Source organism: Melanaphis sacchari, unplaced genomic scaffold (genome assembly GCF_002803265.2).
Source record: "Melanaphis sacchari strain LSU unplaced genomic scaffold, SCAv2.0 Contig12_pilon_pilon, whole genome shotgun sequence".
Taxonomy (NCBI): Eukaryota; Metazoa; Arthropoda; class Insecta; order Hemiptera; family Aphididae; genus Melanaphis; species Melanaphis sacchari.
Genome location: NW_020270527.1, coordinates 1,746,141 through 1,769,257, shown reverse-complemented (window position 1 = coordinate 1,769,257; position 23,117 = coordinate 1,746,141). Strand labels below are relative to the sequence as shown.

At 29.3% G+C, this 23,117-nt stretch overlaps 1 protein-coding gene across 2 annotated transcripts in view; it reads right to left on the bottom strand.

Moving 5' to 3' along the window:
• LOC112591174 (putative RNA exonuclease pqe-1) overlaps nt 1-23,117 on the bottom strand; it is a 134,944-nt gene that overhangs the window by 63,312 nt on the left and 48,515 nt on the right. For both annotated transcript variants that reach the window (XM_025334895.1, XM_025334897.1), the window contains exon 4: nt 1,080-1,192. The gene's annotated coding sequence lies outside the window, so the exon portion shown is untranslated. The remainder of the gene's footprint in view (nt 1-1,079; nt 1,193-23,117) is intronic.

Below are 23,117 nucleotides of genomic sequence, written 5' to 3'. Positions count from 1 at the left end.
TAATATTTAAATACTTGAGCCTATGATATTTTTTTTAACAAAAAGAATATCAAAAAAATTTAAAAGAAATGAAAAAGTTAAAAATGTATGACTCGTCTTCTTAGACGTCGAAAAATGTGTGATCGAAAATATTCATAAACCATTACATTTTGTACATACTTGAGCGGATTATTATACTTGGAACAATGCTTAATATATATTACAAGTCCCATATATTACATGTTGCAAACGCGAAACAGTATAATATTATTTTCGATTTACGGAGTACGAAATAATTAATTATTAATCCCTGAAAAAGTGGTTTAATATTGATTAATGCACTTCTAGAGTCCGTTGTGGTGGCGTATATTTTATTGTATCTTATTGCAATTTTAACGTACTTGTGCCGAATTTTCTCAACTCAATCCGTTCCGTACGAATTACGTTAAAGTGTATAACTAATTAATTAATTCAAAATATTATATTCTGAATATGATAATGTACCAACACTTATTAACGTTAATTTGTTACTTTAATTGTGGAATAAAAATATTCAAGGTTTTTTTGTGCACTGCCGCAGCATAATACAATATTATACTACAATACACATTACTCTGTAGTCTTTACGAAAAATTATATTTACATATATTTATGTATTAGACTACTACTCTGTTAGAGTACAGTTCCTAAGGAACTTAGTATACGCATATATAATATGTAGTTAATATTTTATTGAGTTATAAAAATAATGCACGAATTTATAATTATATACTTGAATAATTATGATATTCAATCAGCCGATTATGAATTACTCACAAATAAACATCATATATGGTTTTATTTTTAACCTTTGTAATCGTGTTTTTAATCGTAAATTTCTATAATACACCATGTAAATGTATGGTACATTTCAAACCGTGGTTCATAATAATGTGATGACATGAGAAGAGTGAAGAGCATGTTGGCCTTAAAATCACATTATATAGTATATTGTTTTTTTCACTGCTTGGCCTTTAGAATTATAATGCTAAGTTAATAAATTGTTGGTTTACCAAATACACACAAATATTACTTTATTATATTATACTCAAAATGCTTACTGAACGCAATGGAAACAGACTGCGTGGCTATTGGAGAATGCATTCTGAAATGTTCGTCCATGTTCGTGGCCATTTTTGATGTTCCACTTATGTTATTCGTCTTATCGAATCAACTGAAACAATAAAATTTTTGTATCATTATTACTATTATTATTATTTTATTAAATATCATGTTTTAAGTAATGTTTTTCTGCAGGGTTACCGGAGCTAAACGACAGGATTAGAGTCTTCCCTCTTTGAAATAACAATAATCAGAATATTAAAGGAAGGAAGAATTAAAAAAAAACATTTTAACGATCGTTAAAAAAACAACCGCAAGGAACACTATTAGTTATTACTTATTAGTTATTACACTAGTGACCTAGTTACTCGTCTGTCTCGCCAACGAATGGTGTGCGCGTTACTCCGCGGGTCGAGCGTATATATATATATATATTATAAGATACATCATATATGTTAAGATATTATATACACAAAGAAGGAAATGAGATACCGAGGTATACCTGTATGGTATTGTAGGTGAACCAACTTACAATACAGGGCTGTTGGTGAAAATTCCAAAAGGAATAGAGACACGTATGTACATTTTTTAAGAGTCTACTTACATCTTTGAAATTGTGTCCTTGGGCATAGTCGGACACAAAAGACATATTTGCGTGACTGGTGTGCGTAAAAATAAAAGAAAAGAAAATAAGATCGCAAGATATTTCTTTTCTTTCTATTATAGTAGTCGCTGCACTAGTTGCTAAAAATAATAATGATGATAATATATACATATTCGTTTTTTAGCACAGTGAAAACGACGTCTTTTACTATCTACAGTCATATCATAACTAGGAAGATGTATTAAATGTCACAAAAATCGTAATAAAAGAATCAGAAGATTCAACTTTGAAATATTTTATCAGATATAATAAGTTAGACATTCGGGATAACACAAAAAAATATATTAATAATACAATTACAAGAATTAGAAGTTTATGATTAAGTTACAATAATTAAATCGAAATTTTAACATTTTATAATGTATAATACTATTGTCCATTTATATATATATACATTATACACAATTAAAACAAAATTAAGAATATTGTGTTAACCACGTAATTCAGTAATGAATAATGATGCACAAAAGCATCGTTTAAACTTTTAACAACTTTGAGTACCTATGCACCTTGTTAAAATATTGTTATTTCGTATATACCACGTAGAACTCATTACCCAACTGTACAAAAACTCCGAATAATCAAAATCTTGCCGCCAAACGACTAAAACCAACACAACCCGATATCATAATTAATATTGTTCTCTTTATATAGTACCTACATTAGTATAGTGTATATTATTGCTTGTATTTAAATTTTCAATATAATGTCGATAATTACAAATATATTTTAGAAAGAAAAATATTTTATTATACGAGAATTCAACTCCAAGTAAAGAATAAAATTTTGAAACACTTACCGTACATACAAAGGACATTACTTAGAATATTGTTTACGTGAATGCCGTCTACTGTCTAGACTTATAGTCGCGATTATAACGAACGACGGCGACCACCAGTGTTGTACACGCGTCTTATATCATGACGTATGTATTATATCGTATACAAATCGTTAAACAGAGAACTGAGTTTCGTCCGTTTAACCCTAAACAGCCACACTTTGACATACACAGCCATACATCCACATTATTCAGTTGTCTACGTAGCTTAAAATCCAAAATGCATGTGTCCAAGTACTGCAGTACAGATCAAATATTTTTTTCAAACGTCATAAACACATTGTTTTGTGGAATATAATGTTTATAAAAATGTTTATAAAAACTCGTTCCCACAGGATCACCGGGAATTGACTATTAACTATTTAGACGAAATTTCGGACATGATCTCGCTGTCATCGTCTGGATTGAATGAATATGATATTTGTCTAGTAATTTGTTGTCTTCTAATAATTATTATATTTAATAATCACGTACACACAGACTTTATATACGTGATGTTATAAGTTTATATATATTATAAACATACACTCTATCACCATGATCCTACACACTGGTTATCGACGAGGTCAACACATGCCTAACTGGCGTAGCACAAATATTTGTACCCGACCGATAGGAAACACGTCCAAAATAATGTAAGGGACCTGCGACGACGAGGGGGAGACGCATTAACTATCGACCCGCCGCCGCCGCCACCACCACCGTCGTTGCCGCCACCGCTGCTGCCAACGCCAGAACGTATATTATATTACTATATATATATATACTCTCCCAAACGTTACACCAAAAAACGGACAGAGCTTCTCCGCAGTATATACGAATACAATAAAATATAATATAATATCCTTTCTTCCTGCACACAAGAGAAAATGATTGAGAATTTTTTGTATAAATTGGTTTTCCTATAGGTAAGTAAATGCCGTACGTTCCAAACTTATTCGAAATGTAATTCAAATCCAGTTCAAATCGATTGGAATAACATATACGTGAAACTCAATAAAAATATAAATATTATATTTTGAATTTCGCTTTAACGTGAAAAATGGAAACTACGGTTTTTTCTTCAATATATTAATATGTACAGCTTACTCGCAGAATATACACACGGCCATATAATATAACAATAATAACAATGACGAATTCGTTTAGAGTGTATAATATATAGTATACATAAGTACATATAAATATATTTACGTGTATTACGCGCCGTGCAGTTATCTTTTGTTATTAACGCGTTTTCCCGATGTTTTTATGTTTCTACTGCACAAATAAGGCGGACGCGGGTTATAATATTATTTCCATTTACAATATCATATACTCATATTATAATATTATACAGACGTGTTGCAGTTGTTTACGTCGAGTGGTTCATTACCATCTGTGGGCGGAGGCGACTAGCGACGAGGGCATTGCACGTTTTTATTATTTTTTTCCCCCCGATCGGTCGGAAGCGGCGTGCAACGTCCACAAGCACACAGATACCACCTATTTTGTATAAATATACATAAAAATTAGAAAAATAATATGTATATATAATACATTATATAATTACTCATATGCTAGAATCATCTGCTTTTTTAATCAAACGCGTATTTTTTACAACGAAAATGCGGTGTTTTATATAGATATAGCCGATATAGGTGTATTGCATATTTGTACACATTGCAGTAATGCACTCTTGAAAACTCGTAATTTAACAAAGTTATACGTAATGATAATATGGTTATCACGTACCTACCTACAAAATAAAATAGTATTACAACGCATAATCACGTGAATTATACATTTATACATTGTAATATGCGGTGTTTCAAACTGACAAACTGCAATATTCAAGAATTATTACGAATTATGCTCCAATGTGTATAATTTCTTCGGGCACACGGTTTCTAGATACGAACCAATCATATTTATTTATAAATTATAATATTATCGGTAATAATGATCATTGATAATTATATGCACTTTCAATAATAAAATTGCCTATTTTATGTAGAAATTGATATTATTTGCCAATAAATGTTAACAATGATTAATAAATTAAATGTATCAAATACTTATCTACCATATTTTTAAAATTGTGAATATTAGCCGATAAATTATGATCAATGTCTGATGTTCATTAGTCATATACTATGTGATAATAATAAGATAAATAATTGTATTTATAAAAAATTAATTATTAAGTTTTAAATTAATTATTATTAAAATTAATTTTCATGTAGTATACTGCAGTGGCATATTGAATCACGTATTGCTAGCACAAAAAACACTCATATACGTCTCATATTCCATTTCGAAATCAAATTTTTTTAAATCCTTGTGATCCAGCTGTGATATTACGTAAACTTGCTGCTTCCCGAAAAATTATCTCTTTTTATTGAGCCTGCCAGTTTTAAAAAGATTTAAGTTCAAAACAAATTTAATAATACCTACATAAAAATATAGCATTTCCTAGGAAACAAATAGTTAGTTCTTGAATTATCAATATTACAAGCAATAGACAAGCATATATAATATTTTAATATAAATTACTTATCTCGCAGAAAGTCTTCGCGTCATAGCATTGGATAGTATCAATATAATATTATTCGTTAAAATTATTTCTAGAAAGAATTATTAGACATGGACAGAACGTCAGAATATATAAGTAGGAACTAGTAAATATATTATAATATTAAATACATAGGTTATAGATAGGATTAGTTGTATGTAATTACGACGATACATTTTGTGGTATATGATACAATAACATATATGATACATATAACTATAAGAGTTGTACAATTATTTTACATAATAACATTATAAACAATAATTGTTTTCAGAGCAAATACTCGTATTAATAAATGTTTTTGATGTATAATAATTTGATATTTTAAGGAAAATAAAGACATGATTATGTACAGTTCAAACAATTTTTGGAGGAAAACAAAATTGAATTTCATTTTTGGAAGGATATAGTCTTGCTCCGTTATTTATGAACCAACTAACAATATTATTCTAAAATTTGATGTATATTGCAACACAATTGCATAATAATATAACACAACTGGCAGCCCAGTGATCAAATATACTCTTGAATAACTTTTTTTTCATAACATAGTTGATTGTAATTCACAATAACATATACGGGAGTTTACTAATTGTGCTTAAAATTACTATTTTATATACCAATTGCGATCTATAAATTTTTGGGTCAATAGACCAATAATTGCGCTCTATACATTTTAGGGTCGTCGATAGATCAATTGCGCTAAAAACATTTTAAAATACTTAATGAAAACTTATTAGTTATAATTTATAATTATATAAGAAATTAATATTGAATACACACATCGATTTCTTTACGAGTATAAATACAGAATATAATATAAATAAATAAATATACTCAATTATTCAAAATTATGAGAACTATATCGATGTTTATATAATATTTTCATATCTGAAGATAGGAAAATTGAAATACTAGCGCTATTAGTATACTGACTCTAAACAAAAACTTTGTTTTAGGCGTAATTGGTTCATGCCCACATATATACGGCATACATAAAAATTACTTGAAATATAAAAAGGCATAAGAGAGATCACTATAATAATATAATATTATATCATCTCAACAACCAAAACACGATATTTTACTAATAACCCAAAGGACAAAGGTTATCATATCGTTGTCCGTAGAACGAATATAAGATTGTTTTGAAAAATAAAACAAAACATAAATAGATTATAGATAATATTACACCACGTCGTCGTATTTTATCGAAATAATTTATGTAACGTGTTTAATACAAAACATCGCCGCAGCACGAGATATGTACACGCGGCGTTTTGACCATATAATATAATAAAATTATTCTTGAAAGGAAAATATTGTCTATAAAGCGCGTTGTCAACACACATAACAAGGATAAAAAATAAACGGCCAAAAAATTGCAAAATTAACGTTATTTTCCTTCGATTGCTACATTTTTTTTTATTTTGAATACACAACAAAAACGGGTGAATGTTATTTTTACGTTTAGACATATGTAAGGTACATAGTCCATAAAAATAAAATTTTAAGTAAACGTTGGTAAATAATTTGTTTTACATAGTATCAAAATTAAAATATTAGGTACTTTCCATAAAATGGTAACTATTGTCTATCACTTTATAGTACGTATTATACTCGTAGCTCTGCATCGATGAAACTGCAAATAGAGATTGAAAGTAAAAACAATTTTCATAAATAATTATTGAAATGAGACTTTTATTTGTATAGCATTCGTCACGGTATAAGAAGATAACTGATAAATCATTAAAATCGAGGAAAGTGAATGGGCGAAATTTTTGCTTATTTGTTCACGAACATTTATTATGAATTTTTCTTTTTGATAATGTAGAGTGCGCTTGAAACGAAATTCATTTAAAAGTATAGTATACCGTAGTGGTACTTACTGTGTTTACCAAAGGCAGACGTTATTTGACATTTCCGTTCTAAATTTCACTCCCTGGTAGCAAATATAATACATGCCGGTATTTTATTGAAAACGCAGCGTTGCGACTGAATTAGTTTTCTATTTCAGTAGAAGTACGCCGGCGATGCCGACTAAACCATGTATATATATACTAATATATACCAGCGACATAACCTCGTGACAACATTTTAAAACAGATCGCGACCACAACAAAGAATAAAAATTAGTTATCTATCATATATTATGAAGTACGTATTTTTAACTTATAATAGATAAATAAATACATATATATATGATATAATATTTTAATATCCATCTACAGCATCGTTTTCAATGACAAGTTTATATCATTGCAACGGAAACATTGGTAAATTCAACGATTTATTCAATTTAATATAAATAATAATAATATACGATACATACATGATACATATTACCTAAATATATTATACATTATTATTATCGATTCACGCTCGGATAGCACGCACACAGTACGTACCAAACGATTTACGTATTTTTGTCGTTAGTAAAAAAGGTCACTGGCCCGGACGAACATATAATAATAATTGTTCCCCTCTGTCAAAGATTATAATAATATACATAAAGTATACAAATATCATGTCTAAATATATCTATACGCATTACTAAGACATATTTTCTAAAAGCTCGAACAACTTAGGATGGTTAGATAGCCTAGATATAAAATACGAAAATACAGGACTTAGATAAAAGTAAATACATTTTTTAGTATTTATTACATGGATTAATATGATTTAACTGGGGTTAGAAATTGATACTTGGGCGGTTGGGCATTTAATATTACAGTTTTTGACTCTATAGGCAAATATTTTTGAGACGAATGTATGTTTTAAAAACGTCGTATTTCCCAACAGAAAATCATGAAAATCTTCAGGACAATTCTCGGCGAAAAAATGTTTTACAATCAATATGACTTGAAGAGTTTTAACATCAGATCGATTTTTATCATCAGTCCACAAATTATTCCTGATGGAAAAAATTCGGGCAACATTTGAGTTAGAAGCTGAAATACACATTAAAAGTTCCTCAACAATTTTTAAATTTGTTAACTCTTCATCTATATCTAAGTTTGAAAAATATAAGTCCTTTTATTATTAAATATTTAAATTTATTAAAAGATTTAACCTTTCGATTTTTCTGTTAATTGGTTTTTATAATAGTTAACTCGTCAAATAATTCTGCCTCATTTAATGTATGATTAGGAATTACAGCTCTTATTAATTCTATTACTTAGAAATGTTTTTACGAAAAAAAATCGTCTTATATACAATTTAAAGTAATCCATAAAATTCAATTGAACTTGCATAGTTGCATTTTGTTAGATTTATCCACTCGATAATATATAATATATAGTGAAAAATAATTTTCAGGAAATTATTATACGTATTTTGTGTTATAATCGATTCATCTCTTAAATTGCTCAGTAATTATTTAGTTTCCTTAATAGACATAACATTTTTAATATTTTGCGACTTAATTTTCAAACCAAAGTGTTTATATGGGTTTTATTTTAACGATTGGAAAATTTGCAGTTTCGACACTTTTAATTGTATTAAAAAAAGAGTTCAAATTGGGTTTGATAAGTAATAATATAGGAAATGACAATGGATTTTCAAAAAAATTTTAAGCATGTCTAAACATTTTTCAATAGATAAAAATAAGACTTCAATTCCTCAAACATTTCGATAAGTTTTATCAATACAGGATATAGAGATAGGTGATAACTGATAACTATAAAATTAGACGTGGAAATATAATATATTTTTGAAGAAAAAGTTTTCGTAAAGATATATTTTCTATTAAGGACAAAATTAAGAACTGACTGAATAAAAAAAGGGTGACGTTTTAAACAGAGATTTGAACAGATTTACTACGGAGTCAATTAAAATTAGCATGAAACAGAATATAGTCTTAAATGGTTTAACGCATTATTGTATGTAGTGGTATTAGATAGGTATATTATGAAAAAAAAAGATTCTAGGTGAGAATTATAAATAATATACGGTTATCGAATACTTTAATGTTATTACATAATAATCATAATATTATAACCTTTCGACACAATAAAAACATATATAAACGTATACACGATCATAATATAAAATTATAAATGTTATGTTTTTAAAGGATTGTGCTTTTAAGCCGGTAAACTTAATTACACAGACACACATAGACACATATACATATAAAGCGACTGTCGAGAGCTACGAGTAGTTTTATTTTGTATTACTATTATAACGAGCTGTACCAAAATAAACCCATTCGTAATATAAATCGTTAGAATTATTTTTAATTGTAATTCGATGTGCAATAGTGTTTCCGATAAAATATTTGTAGATCGGAAAAACATTTCCGGGTAAACCTCTGCAGGTGACTCGAAGTTTTCCATTAAAAATTGACGATAGACTGGAAAATATAAAACCTCACGAGACAACTTCTTATACAAATAGTAATAAATCGACATTGTTCTCATAATGTAAAATATTGTAAAAGTAATAACGTATACCTATAATACTTGTACATAATCATATAATATATTATATGACTGCGCGCGATAAAAACCGCCAAGTCTAACGAAATAATGATGGCTATTATAATGGTGTGCGGCGGCGGCGCGGCAGTAGCGGTTGGCGGTAACTGGTAAGTGTAATAAAATGCCAAACAGTAATAATAATAATAATATAATCGGTGGAATATTATTTTAATTCGGTTTGTCGACATTATAACAATAATAATATTCTATATATACAATGTATTAATATTACAGTAATATGTATATACATAGTCTTGTTCGCCGTGCCGCATTATCGACCACCCCCAACCCGACAATTCACTACTACACACAGACATACACACCCATCAGATCCCGAGGGCGTTCGAAATACGCTTTTCGGCAGCCCCGTATAATATTATATGATATATAGCAGCCTCGAGGTGGTAGTAGTGTGGTGCTCGAGGGTAGGGTAAGATATTCGACGACGACGACGATTTATAATATTATTATTATACTAGGTACGCGCTCACCGTCGTGCTATCGTGTCTGAGAGAAAATAAGGTCGCAGCGGTATATAATATATAATATTATTATTATATCTATACATGCGTATAAATTATACGCACCGACCGCGAGTTCTCAAGGTCTCTCTCTCACTCTCTCTCTCTCTCCCGTCTCTGCGTCTGCATTATTATAATACACACGCGTACATAATATATAATATACGTGTAATGTGTGTGCACATTATTATATACACAATGCAATGCACATATAATATATTTGAATAACCGACCTTGCAACGCGCGCACAGTTTTCGTTCCGTTCGCGAAATATAGTAAACGCGCGACTACTTTTGTAGTTGTATGTCTGTTGTAAAGTTTGTATATACCGTGGACGGACGGTTTATTTGTAGTGTAAAGAAAAAGTTAAAAGTACGCAATGGCGACCTTACCGGACAAGCAATAATGACCATAAATAACCGAATGTACATAACATTTAATCATATTTACGAATATTTTATGTAAAATTTATTAATAGATACTGTAATACGATTTCTATCCAAATATTATACCTGCGGTGAATGCGATATTATTTTCGCGATCCATCATCAGCAGCAGTAGGTACTACGTGTGTCAGTGATATTGAATTGAGTCCATGCTACTTTTATGTGTTTGAATTGAATAGATAAAATGTCGTAACTCTCTATGTAACTGTGGCACATAATTAGTTAATACTTACTTAATTATTAAATTATTACGAGTGAAAATGGAATGTATGTTTAGATATTCTCCCGTAAAATAATTATTTCTCTTCAAACAATTTTTAATATTTTGTTATATTTCCAAAAATAATAATATAAGTTTATACTTGAAATTTCCAAATTATTATTTTCAATACCTATATTATGATAAAGTTTTCAATACATTTAACTCTTTTTGAAATATTTTTAGGTAGGTACCTATGACAAATTTTTAATTTTTTTTTAATATTCTTCTTTTACAATAGTTGATATAAAAATATTTTCTAGGTAAAAAGTACTTTAATTTATTACTATTTTTAATATTTTTTAATTGACTCTTTATACTTATTATTACAATTGAAGAAAGAACTCAACTCGAATAACCTAACAATATTGATCGGACTCAACTCTGATAACCCAAAAGTAGTTGTGGGATTCAATTCAATGTTATCCCTGCGTGTCATCACCAACTCTGCGAAAAGAGGTATACCCTTAAGCGAACATTGATGTTTCTCTCAATCCGATAATATACAGAGTGATTCATCAAGCAAGCTTACCCATTTTTTTCTTCAATAATTCGATTATTCGAAGTCTATTGTGACTCTAAAATTGAAGTAATTAATATTAATATATCAACATGTATAGTTTGTTAAAGTGGTCCAAGCATAATAAACACTAGATTGAATATTATACATACCTATTTTATATTTTTGTAAAACTATTTTGAAAGACCATTAAACTTTAAAATGTAAACATTTTAATAACTAAAAACTTCTTGTTTAAATTTTGAATTAAGTATTATTTAATACTTACATTAAGATTTTCAAAACAATTATCTACTACATAAATTATAATAAAAAATGAGGGTTCTCATTTAAAAAACTGAAGTTATTAAATCGATAGAAGACACTAAAATAGTAATACAAAAAGTCAAAAAATCTCGAAAATTTTAAAATGTTCTTTAAGTATACTTAAAAATTCAATTTAGAATTTTAACAAATTAATTATTAAATGAAAAAATGAGGGTGAGTATGCTAGATAAATTACTCCGTATGGTAAACGTATTATAGGACTATAATATTATACACGAAGCTTAACAAACAATAATGTTATAATATTAATATACCACAGTACGTACCTGTTCTAAACAGCGGACGGATTTTGCCTTCCGCAAATGTGCACTATCCGGATTCCGGATGGTTTCACTATAATCACTTTCTGGTGAGTGGTGGAAGAGGGAGAAGAATGAATAAATATAAATACATCCGTTGGTTAATGATCGACGAAAATGATGGTGCTGCTAATATGGGAGTGGGAGTTGATATAATACCATGGTAATCGGTGGTGGCCCGGAAATAATATTATATCAAAATATCGAAATATCGAAAAATCGCCGTCATCTCGGGTCTTATCGAGTGTTCTAGATTGGGAGCAGACCTTGTTTGTGAGCTGAATAATATTATTGACGCGTTCGAGTAACTACCGCGCTACCGACGTCACAAAAATGCATAGTATATACACGACAACATTGATCATACTACATGATATAACTCGCAAATTTTCCACCTGCATAATATATAAAGTTTTATCACTTCAATAATAATATAATATTATATTTGTATCATTAAGCCGCCGAGAAAAGGTCGATATTACAAAATACAGATTACAATGTAAACATCAATATTTTTGGTTTATTTATAAAAACGTAAATTAAAAAATAAAATGTCCCACAAAATTCTTGCGCCATGGCCTATTAAAGTCGAGCAATTATCTTGAAACAGTATACTAATAAACGTAAAAGAAACAATGAGTTTACCGATTAAATGTTTTATTATCGAATATCGATTAAGTAAGATTTATACACCTTGTATGTTGTATACGAGTTATGATACTAGATTAATATTATACCCTATAAACTATGTAATTATAGTATAATAGACTGTTAATATAGCTGTTCGTTTTGTAAAGAAACGTCTAAACATTATATTTTCCGTCATGACATGTCTAAAGACATTTTGGGGACAACGATAATAAAAATATGTATAGACTGTATAGTGTATACGAATCGACGTTATCTATAAGAGATTGTAAGTGCAATGACCAGAAACTAATGAGCAATGATTGTTTCATAATGTGAACCTATACATAACGCGTCAATGGATGATATCATTACAATAGTGTATAAATATGAAATATAGCTAATATAATATGCTTACTGTTCACAAAAATAATAGTATTTAATTTTATTAAATTTTTCATATTTTCACATAATACTTTATTGTTGAAAATTAAAGTTAGAAACCGGACAAGAATAAAAAATTATCAAGATTAATTTATTAGGTATTTATTGTATGATAATATGTCTTGTTTATAATGTAAACAGTAAAAGTGTAGAGTAGTAAATAATAATTATTTAAATGTTAGTCGTACTCGTATTTGCATAGATTATTTGTCTTTATTTTGTTATTATATATATAATTAGGATATGAAATAATATCGGTATAATTATTGTATAAGTGTAAAATGATATTGTTGAATATAAAAAATAGCGTTTTTTTGTTTAATTCTTTTCGATAAGTACGATTCATTAATCAAACACCGTTGTGAATAATATTCATACACCCGAATTAATTTTAAATAAATTCAAAATACGACTAAACACATAACAAATGTACAATAAAAAATAGTTATATAAAGTACAATTTGTGTATATTATATTGTACATAATACAATATATATTTATATACACATATTATGCACAAATATTTTTATATTATATAACTGATATAGCACAAAAACCACTTTAAAACTTATTACCATATAGGCTTGGTTATTTGACATGAAACAAAATAAATCAATATTAACGGTACGTCGAAGGAATATAGTGGAGATATTAAATTTGTCCACCGCGTTTTCAATTACCCTCTAAATGACAAAGACCAACAGACTTTGTCCAGTGCAGTAATGGTTGAGAGGGTAAACCATTGCCAAATACATAAACGCTATGTTAGTGTATTTATGCACATTTTTTTGCCTTTTTATAATTATTGTGTGTTTTCCCTTCCAGCACCATGTGCCGTATATGTATATATATTACACAATAGTACATCGCAGCGCTAATACACAAAAGAGCCTACGTTGGTGTTCGCATATAATATTTACCGTAAAAAAATAAAACTTTTTTCACAAAAACAATCGCAAACCTTGAACGTAACATAAAGTTTTAGAAAATATACACACACATTTATAAAATGATCGAACGCCGTCAATTTGACCGATTTCAAGAATGTATAACACCACAAGTCATCAGTCATAACACTAAGATGCGATTCAATTGTTGGCAAAGAAAATTATATTTTATTTTATATCAATAAAAAAACACAGGTAAATGAAATTAAGTTTGTGCATAATATAGACAATATTAATAAAATATAAAATATATTATTAACGAAATAAAATGAAATATACACTTTTGGAATTGGGATAGTGTGCGAGAGGAAACAAGACAATTAAAATTGTTTTGATTAACAATTGAATGGGAATACATACACGACACAAACGTCCTCTAAAACCGTTGCATTCAGACGTAAATAGTTGTAAATTATAGACATAAATATGATATGACAACGAGAGGTGTTAAATTTTAATTTAATTAAACCCATCGAATGTGGCTCATTAAGAGAAATAACAAAACAAACAATAAAATAATAATAATTGTAAGACAGCGACGATGCGCGTAATTAAGACGGTCAGGTAGCTCGTTCCATATAATAATGAATACAATAATAATAATAATAATAATATAACAGCGAGAATAAAATAAATCTAATCAGTTATTTTACAAATGATGCAAACGAAAGCGATTATTATGAAAATTATATTATATAGGTATACGTAAAAAACAACGAAATATAATTTTAAATAAAAATCATAATCGTATGGATTTCATGTATTACAAAATGTTATTTTATGTATGCGACATTCATTAAAATCCTTACTGACAAATAAAATATATTTTTTTTAATTTTCCGGTAAAACGCTATTAATAGAGAGGGATCCGGAAATCGCGGACTATTTTTTTTACTTTTCATTAAACTCCTAGTTTTAACTATTAACTCTGAGCCCCCGCGACTTCTGTGCATTATTCACTGTAGGTCCAATAATTTGGATTTATTTCATTCGTTTTCGTACGTTCTGAGACACCAAATACCAAAACACGCCAAAGTATAAAATATGTTTACCGAATATTACAGTGTACGCACGTACATAATGTACTACTTTAAGAAAATTAATAGTCCCGACACTTTTTTTTAAATATTCGTACTGTACATTTTTTCTGTACATTAGTCAACATTTTAGTGGAGGGATTTTAAATAAGTTTTGGACTATTTTTGAACATTTTACGGCTTTTAGAATTACACTAATCACATAAACAGAGGTCGACAGTGCTAATGCCCAAAACAAAAACGCTTTAGTATATTGTGTTAATTTGTCTTTGTATTTTGAAGTCGATTAATTGATAAGTAAATTACCAATGATATAAATATATAATAACAATAATTAATAATTGTAGAAATAGTTAATACAACGGTGATCAGAACACTTGCGTTTCTGAAAAGCGATAACAAAATGATAACGCTATATCATATTATATTAGTCGTTGATCCACTAACCCATTGTTAAGGTTAATGTGTGTTATATTAAATTATTAATTTTTACACTCGACCGTATTACTTCGATATTAATGTGAGGCCGCGTATATAGTTACTCCTCGTAATATTTCTACAACGCGCCAACCTTGCACACGCATTTCTGATCGAGACGTGCGTCTCTCAATAACATTAATAACATTATAATACCTATTATACACTACAGCAAGCATTATAACAATATTAAAAATCTAGATGTGTATAATAATACGCGTGTTATATTCAAATGAACTCGCGTATAATCGCCGATCGTCAAACTCGTTTCCAGTACGGTCATCTACAATTTAAAACGGATTGTGTTTGGTGTGCATAGGTACCTACGATATTACATATATATATTATAATATGTACACGACGGCGACACGATGTTTCGTGAACCGAATACTAACTAACCAGTAACCACCAGACGGCAGGTGCGCACACCGCATAATATCATAGTTATTATTATATTTACTACTAGATCATCACATAGCACAACGAAACTATTGTCATATTCTCTGTTAAATTTTTTTTTCTCGTTCACTATTGGTAATATCAAATAACAATATATGCGACATTGACAATGATTGCATTGATTAAAGTATAATAATGATATAAATGGCTACACGACATACGATGACGTTTTTATCACCGAGCATCGACAACGTGTGTGACGGAAACATCGTTATACTTGCTCGCGATAAAAATAAAACAAGTTACAAGTGGCATAATATTAATGATACGTATATCAAGATAAGACCTCATAAACTGCCAATGACGATCGAACTCGTTGCATAATGTACACAGTCACGTGAGAGAAAAATTTTCATATTTTCATCATTTTCACAAAAGATATTTCAATTTTTCAGTTTTTTTTTTTTTGTCGTTAATACCATGGAATTTTGTAATTTACATTCATAACACAAAATTATCAACTTAATGCACAATTAATCGTTTGTACAGAACTACAGACACATTGGACTACGTTGTCTAAAAACAAAATAATGAAAATATTGTCGACTAAACGACGAAAATAAATTTAAATAACCTATATATTATACAAGACACACTTAACAATTCTGAATAAAATATCTTACACTAATGCAATTATAATTTCTTAAAATTCGCCGAATACCGTGACTCGTGACAAGAATAACTGAATATATTATTATATAGCCATAAGGTAGGTACACATAAACTTTTTTGTTAATATGCAATTAAAACAAGTCCGTGCAATGCAAAAAGCATAACAGTAAAATATAGTTGATTGAAACGAGATGTCCTCTAAAAATGACGATAAACTTATCATGGATCGAGGCGTAATATAACGACTTTGGGCGCACCAACCAGCGTGTGTCTAAAAGTAGTTTAGAGAGTAGGCGTGAAATACAAAAAAAAACGAAAGTCAGAAAAACTTTCTTACAATCGAGCATTAAGTACATATACCTACTACAAACACACATTAACTTAACTCACAAAAAAAATCGTAAAGGAACATAAGAATATATTACATGTGTGTGTGTAAATATATTTTACGACTTAGTCCAAACGCAACGTATGATAATGATCACGTTTAAATAATGCATATATTGTAATATAAATATGAAAGCTCTGACCAATATATATGCAGTATCAGTGAGATAGCTCCGTAAAAATTGTTATAACAAGACAGGATTTAGGGTTATGGGAGGGAGGAGAGGAAGGCAGGGCATAAGTAGAACTTACTGCTAAATGATGAACGTCATACACTCATACATATTTAGCTGAGGTCCCCAAACCAATTGTGCACATTACGCTATAATAATATATTATAGTTCGTTGTACGCGCAGACATCGATCGCTTGGACTACCTACTCATTATTGTTGATGCTGGTGCCGTATACGGGGTGGACAGATGATGAGGAAGATGAGGGTAAATTGCAAAATGTATTATTTTTTGATCATTAACTATTACGAGTACATTCTTGCAGGATCTTGACTGGAAAAAAATTAATGGTGTCACCTTATTGTAGTTGGACGATGATGGTATTTTTTTTTAACTAAACGTAATTGTTGGCGAAAATTTTATTTGCAGGCTACATCACGAACAAAATTCGATGAAAAATTGATATTACAACATTATTTTATTAATATACCTATATTGGTTATTACCTATCACACTCGTTTGTCCGAGTATAATAAATAATAAGATATAAGGTAAACGATCTTCGAGCCTCTAATAAAATATTTTTATTTTTTTATTGGTGGTTACTTATAATTCAATAATCAAAATCTTTAGTCCCCACAGGTAAACCATAAATCAAAACACTCTGATGATACGGAAATATATAACTATATTACAGTATATGTTTTAAGTTGTAAAAAAAAAGAAAAACTATGTATTATGTAAAATTTATAAAATAATTTTAGCATCCCCGCATTATTGCAGACTTGCACACCAAAATTCTAGTAAATAGTGTAATCAAAAATTTTAAATAGAAATATATATATATGACCAATGTGATCTACTGAATCCTTAAGTAATATTGACACACTGGTGATAGACAGTGGGACAAAAGAGCTAAACTAATATTTTTATTTTTATTTTTTTTTGTGGAAGGAGGATAGTTTTTTTAGTTTAGTCAACAAAAAAAAGTGTAAACTGTTAATAAACCCAAATTAAACTGATCAGTTAGATGATTAAAATACACGATCTACTATAGAGACTAATATTCTGGTTGATTTCAACATCTTTTTTCACTGATGTAAAGTATATAGGTGCGAAAATTCCACTCGCGTAATATGTATTATAACTAGTGTTGGGGAGTAACTCAAGTTACAAGTTACTATAACAAAATTACTTTTTAAGTAACTAGATGGTAATTTAATTAAATTTTTTTATAAATAACTTGTATGCAATTTAAGTTACTTTTCTGTAGTTAAATTACTAAATTACTCGTTATATTAATTTGGTTTAATACATTTTCAGAACTTATTGATAGTGTGTAAATATCAAAACAAATCATATACATAAATATTATATGAAGTAATATTTTTTAAAAAGAGGTATTTTTGATATAGCTATTGACTATTCGACGATTAAGTGTTCTTTTTAGATTGAAGTTCGAATTTTTGGTATATATTGGCTATTGATGAAGGCTCATACTCATTACGTTTTAAGTTTACAATCGATTATGGTTATTCGACATTCATGAATATAAATCACAGGTATCAAAACAACCATGTTATGACTGTTGTGTATTAATATTTTAAATTTTATAATATTTAAGTTGATTTTTATGTTTAAAATGGAATTGGACAGTGAAAATGAAATACTTGAGCTACGGCTGCTATGGTCTGTGTACGACAGTTAGATTAAGATAATTTCGGTAAACGATAACAAATTTGAAGTGAAATGTAAGCTCTATATTAATTCCAAAACCTACTATACTTTTATTAGGAGTACTTCAAATTTAATGAAACATTTAACGGTAAGTAGATACTATACATTTATATAATTACATAGCTATTCTATTTAAAAACTTAATATTTTATGTGAAAAAATATCAAGCTTTCATGGTTGACTATGGCAAGATTATTTTTAATTTAGAATAAAAATAGTTAATACATTTATGGAAAGCTTTAGAGAAGATCGAAAAGGTAACTAACAACTCCTATAAAAAATTACAATAATACCAATAATGTACAATTATAATATTTTATGTAATTGTAAACTGTAGTAGTTATGTAGAACTCAACGAGATGTTAACTTATATACATTGCTAACTATTCATTAATAAATAATAATTATTCAGGGTATTAAATAATAATATAAGCATTAAGCATATACTCGTATTTCATATAACCAGACCTGATACAGATACTGAAATTAAAAATTAAAATATATTGGAGTAAATTATACATATACTCTACATTATAAAGGTACACAATTTCTTAAAAGTAATACAATTCACTTCTGATAGATTACAATATCTCTTGATAATTCAGAAAATTTATCAATAAAAGTAGTTACTAGTTAAGTTATGACATACCTATTAAAGCATAAAACATTATCAATAGATGTATAAAAAAAATCTTTCTATATTTTGTTAACATAGTATAAAATATTTATTAGAAATTAAATGTAATCCGTTATATTTCAGGTAATGTAGCCATTAGCCCAGATTTACTTCAAGGAGATTAGTTGAGGCAACGAGTTACTTCATTCCAATAATAAAATGGCCAAAGAAACAACTAAATTAATTTTTCATAACAGCAACTATTTTCAAAAGTCTTGTAAAAGCATGTTTAGATGGTATTTGTTCTAAGGTTTGATCTAATGTCGTTTGACAAATTTAATAATTTAGCTACTGTTTTCATTCAAAATTTAAGTTCAAAGATATGCCAGTAATGGAAAAAGAAGAAGCTGACATCCTTTAAAGTAAAATAGAATATTTTAGACCAGTTAATAATAATAATTTGAGGTAAAACCAAGTCAAGGAAGTTAATGATAACATTCTTTTTGATGAAAATAGAGCAAGAGAAACCTAATGTTGAATTAGAACGTTTTATTTTTACTATTTTTAATGATGATTTAACTATTTTAAACAATATGCCAATTATAAGATTAATTTTTTTAAATTATAATACTGCTTTACTTTCAAGCGCTTTTGTTGAACGTTTGTTTAGCATAGCAGTTAGTAGGATTTAAAAGTACACTAAAAAGCTATCTAAAATTAGTGACTGTAATTTTGAAAATGCATTATAGTTTAAAACAAAGATTTATGCGTGACAAAATGAGTATTCGTTAATTATTCTATATTGTTGATTGTTATTATTTATAGCTTACGTATTGTCGCATAAACCAATATGGTTATTAAGCTCCAGAGATTTTTGAAAAAAAAGTAACTTCTATTGTAATAAAACTACTTTTTAAAATCAAAAGTAGATAATGTAACTCTTGACCAGATAATAATAATAAAAATTTTTAAATAAATAAGTAATGTAATTTAATTACTAAGAAAAAGGAACTTCCCCAACACTGATTATATCGCACGTTGACATAGTTAACCTTTCGTTCGGTTCTACGCAAAATCGAAACGTCCGAACGACACGAACATAAAACAATATGCTCAATGCCGCAAGTGATCGAATACACAATATATTATCATTCGTTTCCGTAAACCACAGCTATAGATTTTTTTTTTAATTTGACCATTTTAAATTTTAAAATGTAATTGTAATAGATTACAATGCAATTTAAACTTGACTAAAAATAAAAAATTTAATTAATCTGTTGTTATACTCGTATATTTCAATTATACTCGAACTATTCCAACTGTTCGAGATTTCGAATTGAAATGTATATTTTTCTAAAAGTAGAACTGTCCAAGTTTCTTAAAGTTCAACATTTTTTGTGATACGCACGTTATGTCACTAACGCCAAGCCGATTATGTCGTATCGGAAATGATTGTTCCTCGACGGCAATCGGCGGCACCGCTAAGTACGCGCGCAGGGAGCGTGAATCTTCGGTCCCCACACTCGTTCCACCCCATAACGACGGAGGGGCTTCGGCGGCGTTGGTGGCGTGGGGTCGATGAAACGAGGCGGCGGCGGTGTCGACGTGCTCGTTCATGTATTAGTGTGTGTATAGCGTAAACGACGAGAGAAACGGAGTTCGGCGCGCTTGAACCGTGCACAACACACACGCACACACCCACACACCCACCCGGCTGTTATCGATCCTTTGGCGCGCGCCTTTTCCGTGTAATACACACACACATACACGAACAAGCGCATAGATGGTGTTACGTTTGGTTTTGGATTTCGAGATATTTTTTATTTTTTTCACATAAGATTTTTGCATTTTTAGCAATAAACAAAGTGCGGCCCGTTATCCAAGACTCTAGTGGGGCAGGGGATATATTGAAATTAAAACTCGCTGTACGACGAGATTTGATTTTGTTCTCACCCTAGAAAATATTACATAACAACGTCATCGTACAAAACGTTTTATTTCGTGTTTCGTTTACTTAGTATTACTATTATTTCATTTTTCTTCGTAGTGGAATTCTTTGGGTCCTTCCCAATGCGTGTGCGCACAAAAACACGCATACACGAGTAAACGATGGAAAAGAGAGGTAGGGCGGAAACAAAGGATACGATGTGCGAGAAGGGAATGGGATGAAAAAAAAACCATATACGTATAAAAGACGCGTACGTAAAGCCAATAAAAATGGGTCGTCGTCACCGTAGCCGCCGCCAGCCTCGCCACACCACCGTGAACCGGTCCCATGTGAAGGAGATACGACGTGCGTTGAAAACATTTTTTTTTTTCCTTAGACTTTTTTTTTTCGTTTAGAGGTCGTTGAACACACCACGGTCTCTTCGAAACCGGTCTCCGGTATAAGCGACGGCGACGACGATATTAATACGATAAAATATTCGTGTATCCTCGGTTCGGGACGAGAATAATATTATTACTGTCTTGGTCACACTTTGGCGGTTAAAACACAATTCTTAGTTAGAATTGAGATGAATACACGACGCGAAAAACAAACGTTGGAATGTTACGGCAGCACTGAAAATTCGGTAACTACAAATTTTTATGCGCACTCGTAAAAAAACGTAGATCATCAAAAATTGTAATAATACTTCACTACATCCTATTACCGCACTAACTGTAGCAATGAGATGTGCGCGGGAAAAGAAACGATCTCAGCGCGCGTCTATATGGATTTTATATAATATAATATACATATATATTATATTATGGTATATCTGTACATGTAACGTCGAATGGACTGCAGTCAATCCCATTACATTATTGTATACACCCGAGTTATGATTCATTCATTTTTAAAGCGCTCAAGCTATAAACACAACAGTAACACGTTTATAATATATAGTATACATCTTATACTGCATGGTTATTATTAACAACCGAGACTTAAGAATACAAAAATAATTTAAGTTCTTAAAATACGTTTTGAAGGAAATGCAGAGCTTTGGATGAGTGTAATTTATGAAGACGATTGATTAACTGACACATTTTTTTTATCTTTCAAACATTTACTACATTTTTGCATACATTTTCAACAGTATGCCTACTAAAAGATATACTATGATAATGTTTTATCATTTGTGTGCAACCTAAATATAAAACATTGTTAGGCCGCGTATTCTGCTCGCTAATATTTGGAAATGAATAAGATCGCTCGATATTCCAACAGAAAATAAAATGAGTTTAGTTTTTTTTTTTTTTTATGATTCGGATGCGTGAACTATGAAATATAATATTAACTAATGAAAACTTTCAGAATTGGGATTTTAGAGCATTTGCATATTTCTTATAAAATCCTTAAGAAATAGCAGAGTAAGGTAAAAGTGTGTTTCATGACAAAAAATTAAAACTAAGAATTTAATTTTACATAATATAAGTATAGCAATTTTTTAGATCTCAGTGCTATTTTGAAGACTTTTTGAGATTTTGAGAATTTTAACCTGTTTTTTTTTATCAAAATTATCATGTTTTATAAAATAGCATCTTAGTTGATGTACTTAATATTATTTCCAATCAAATTATCAAAATAAATTTAAAGATTAAGTAAATATTATTGATTACGCGGACT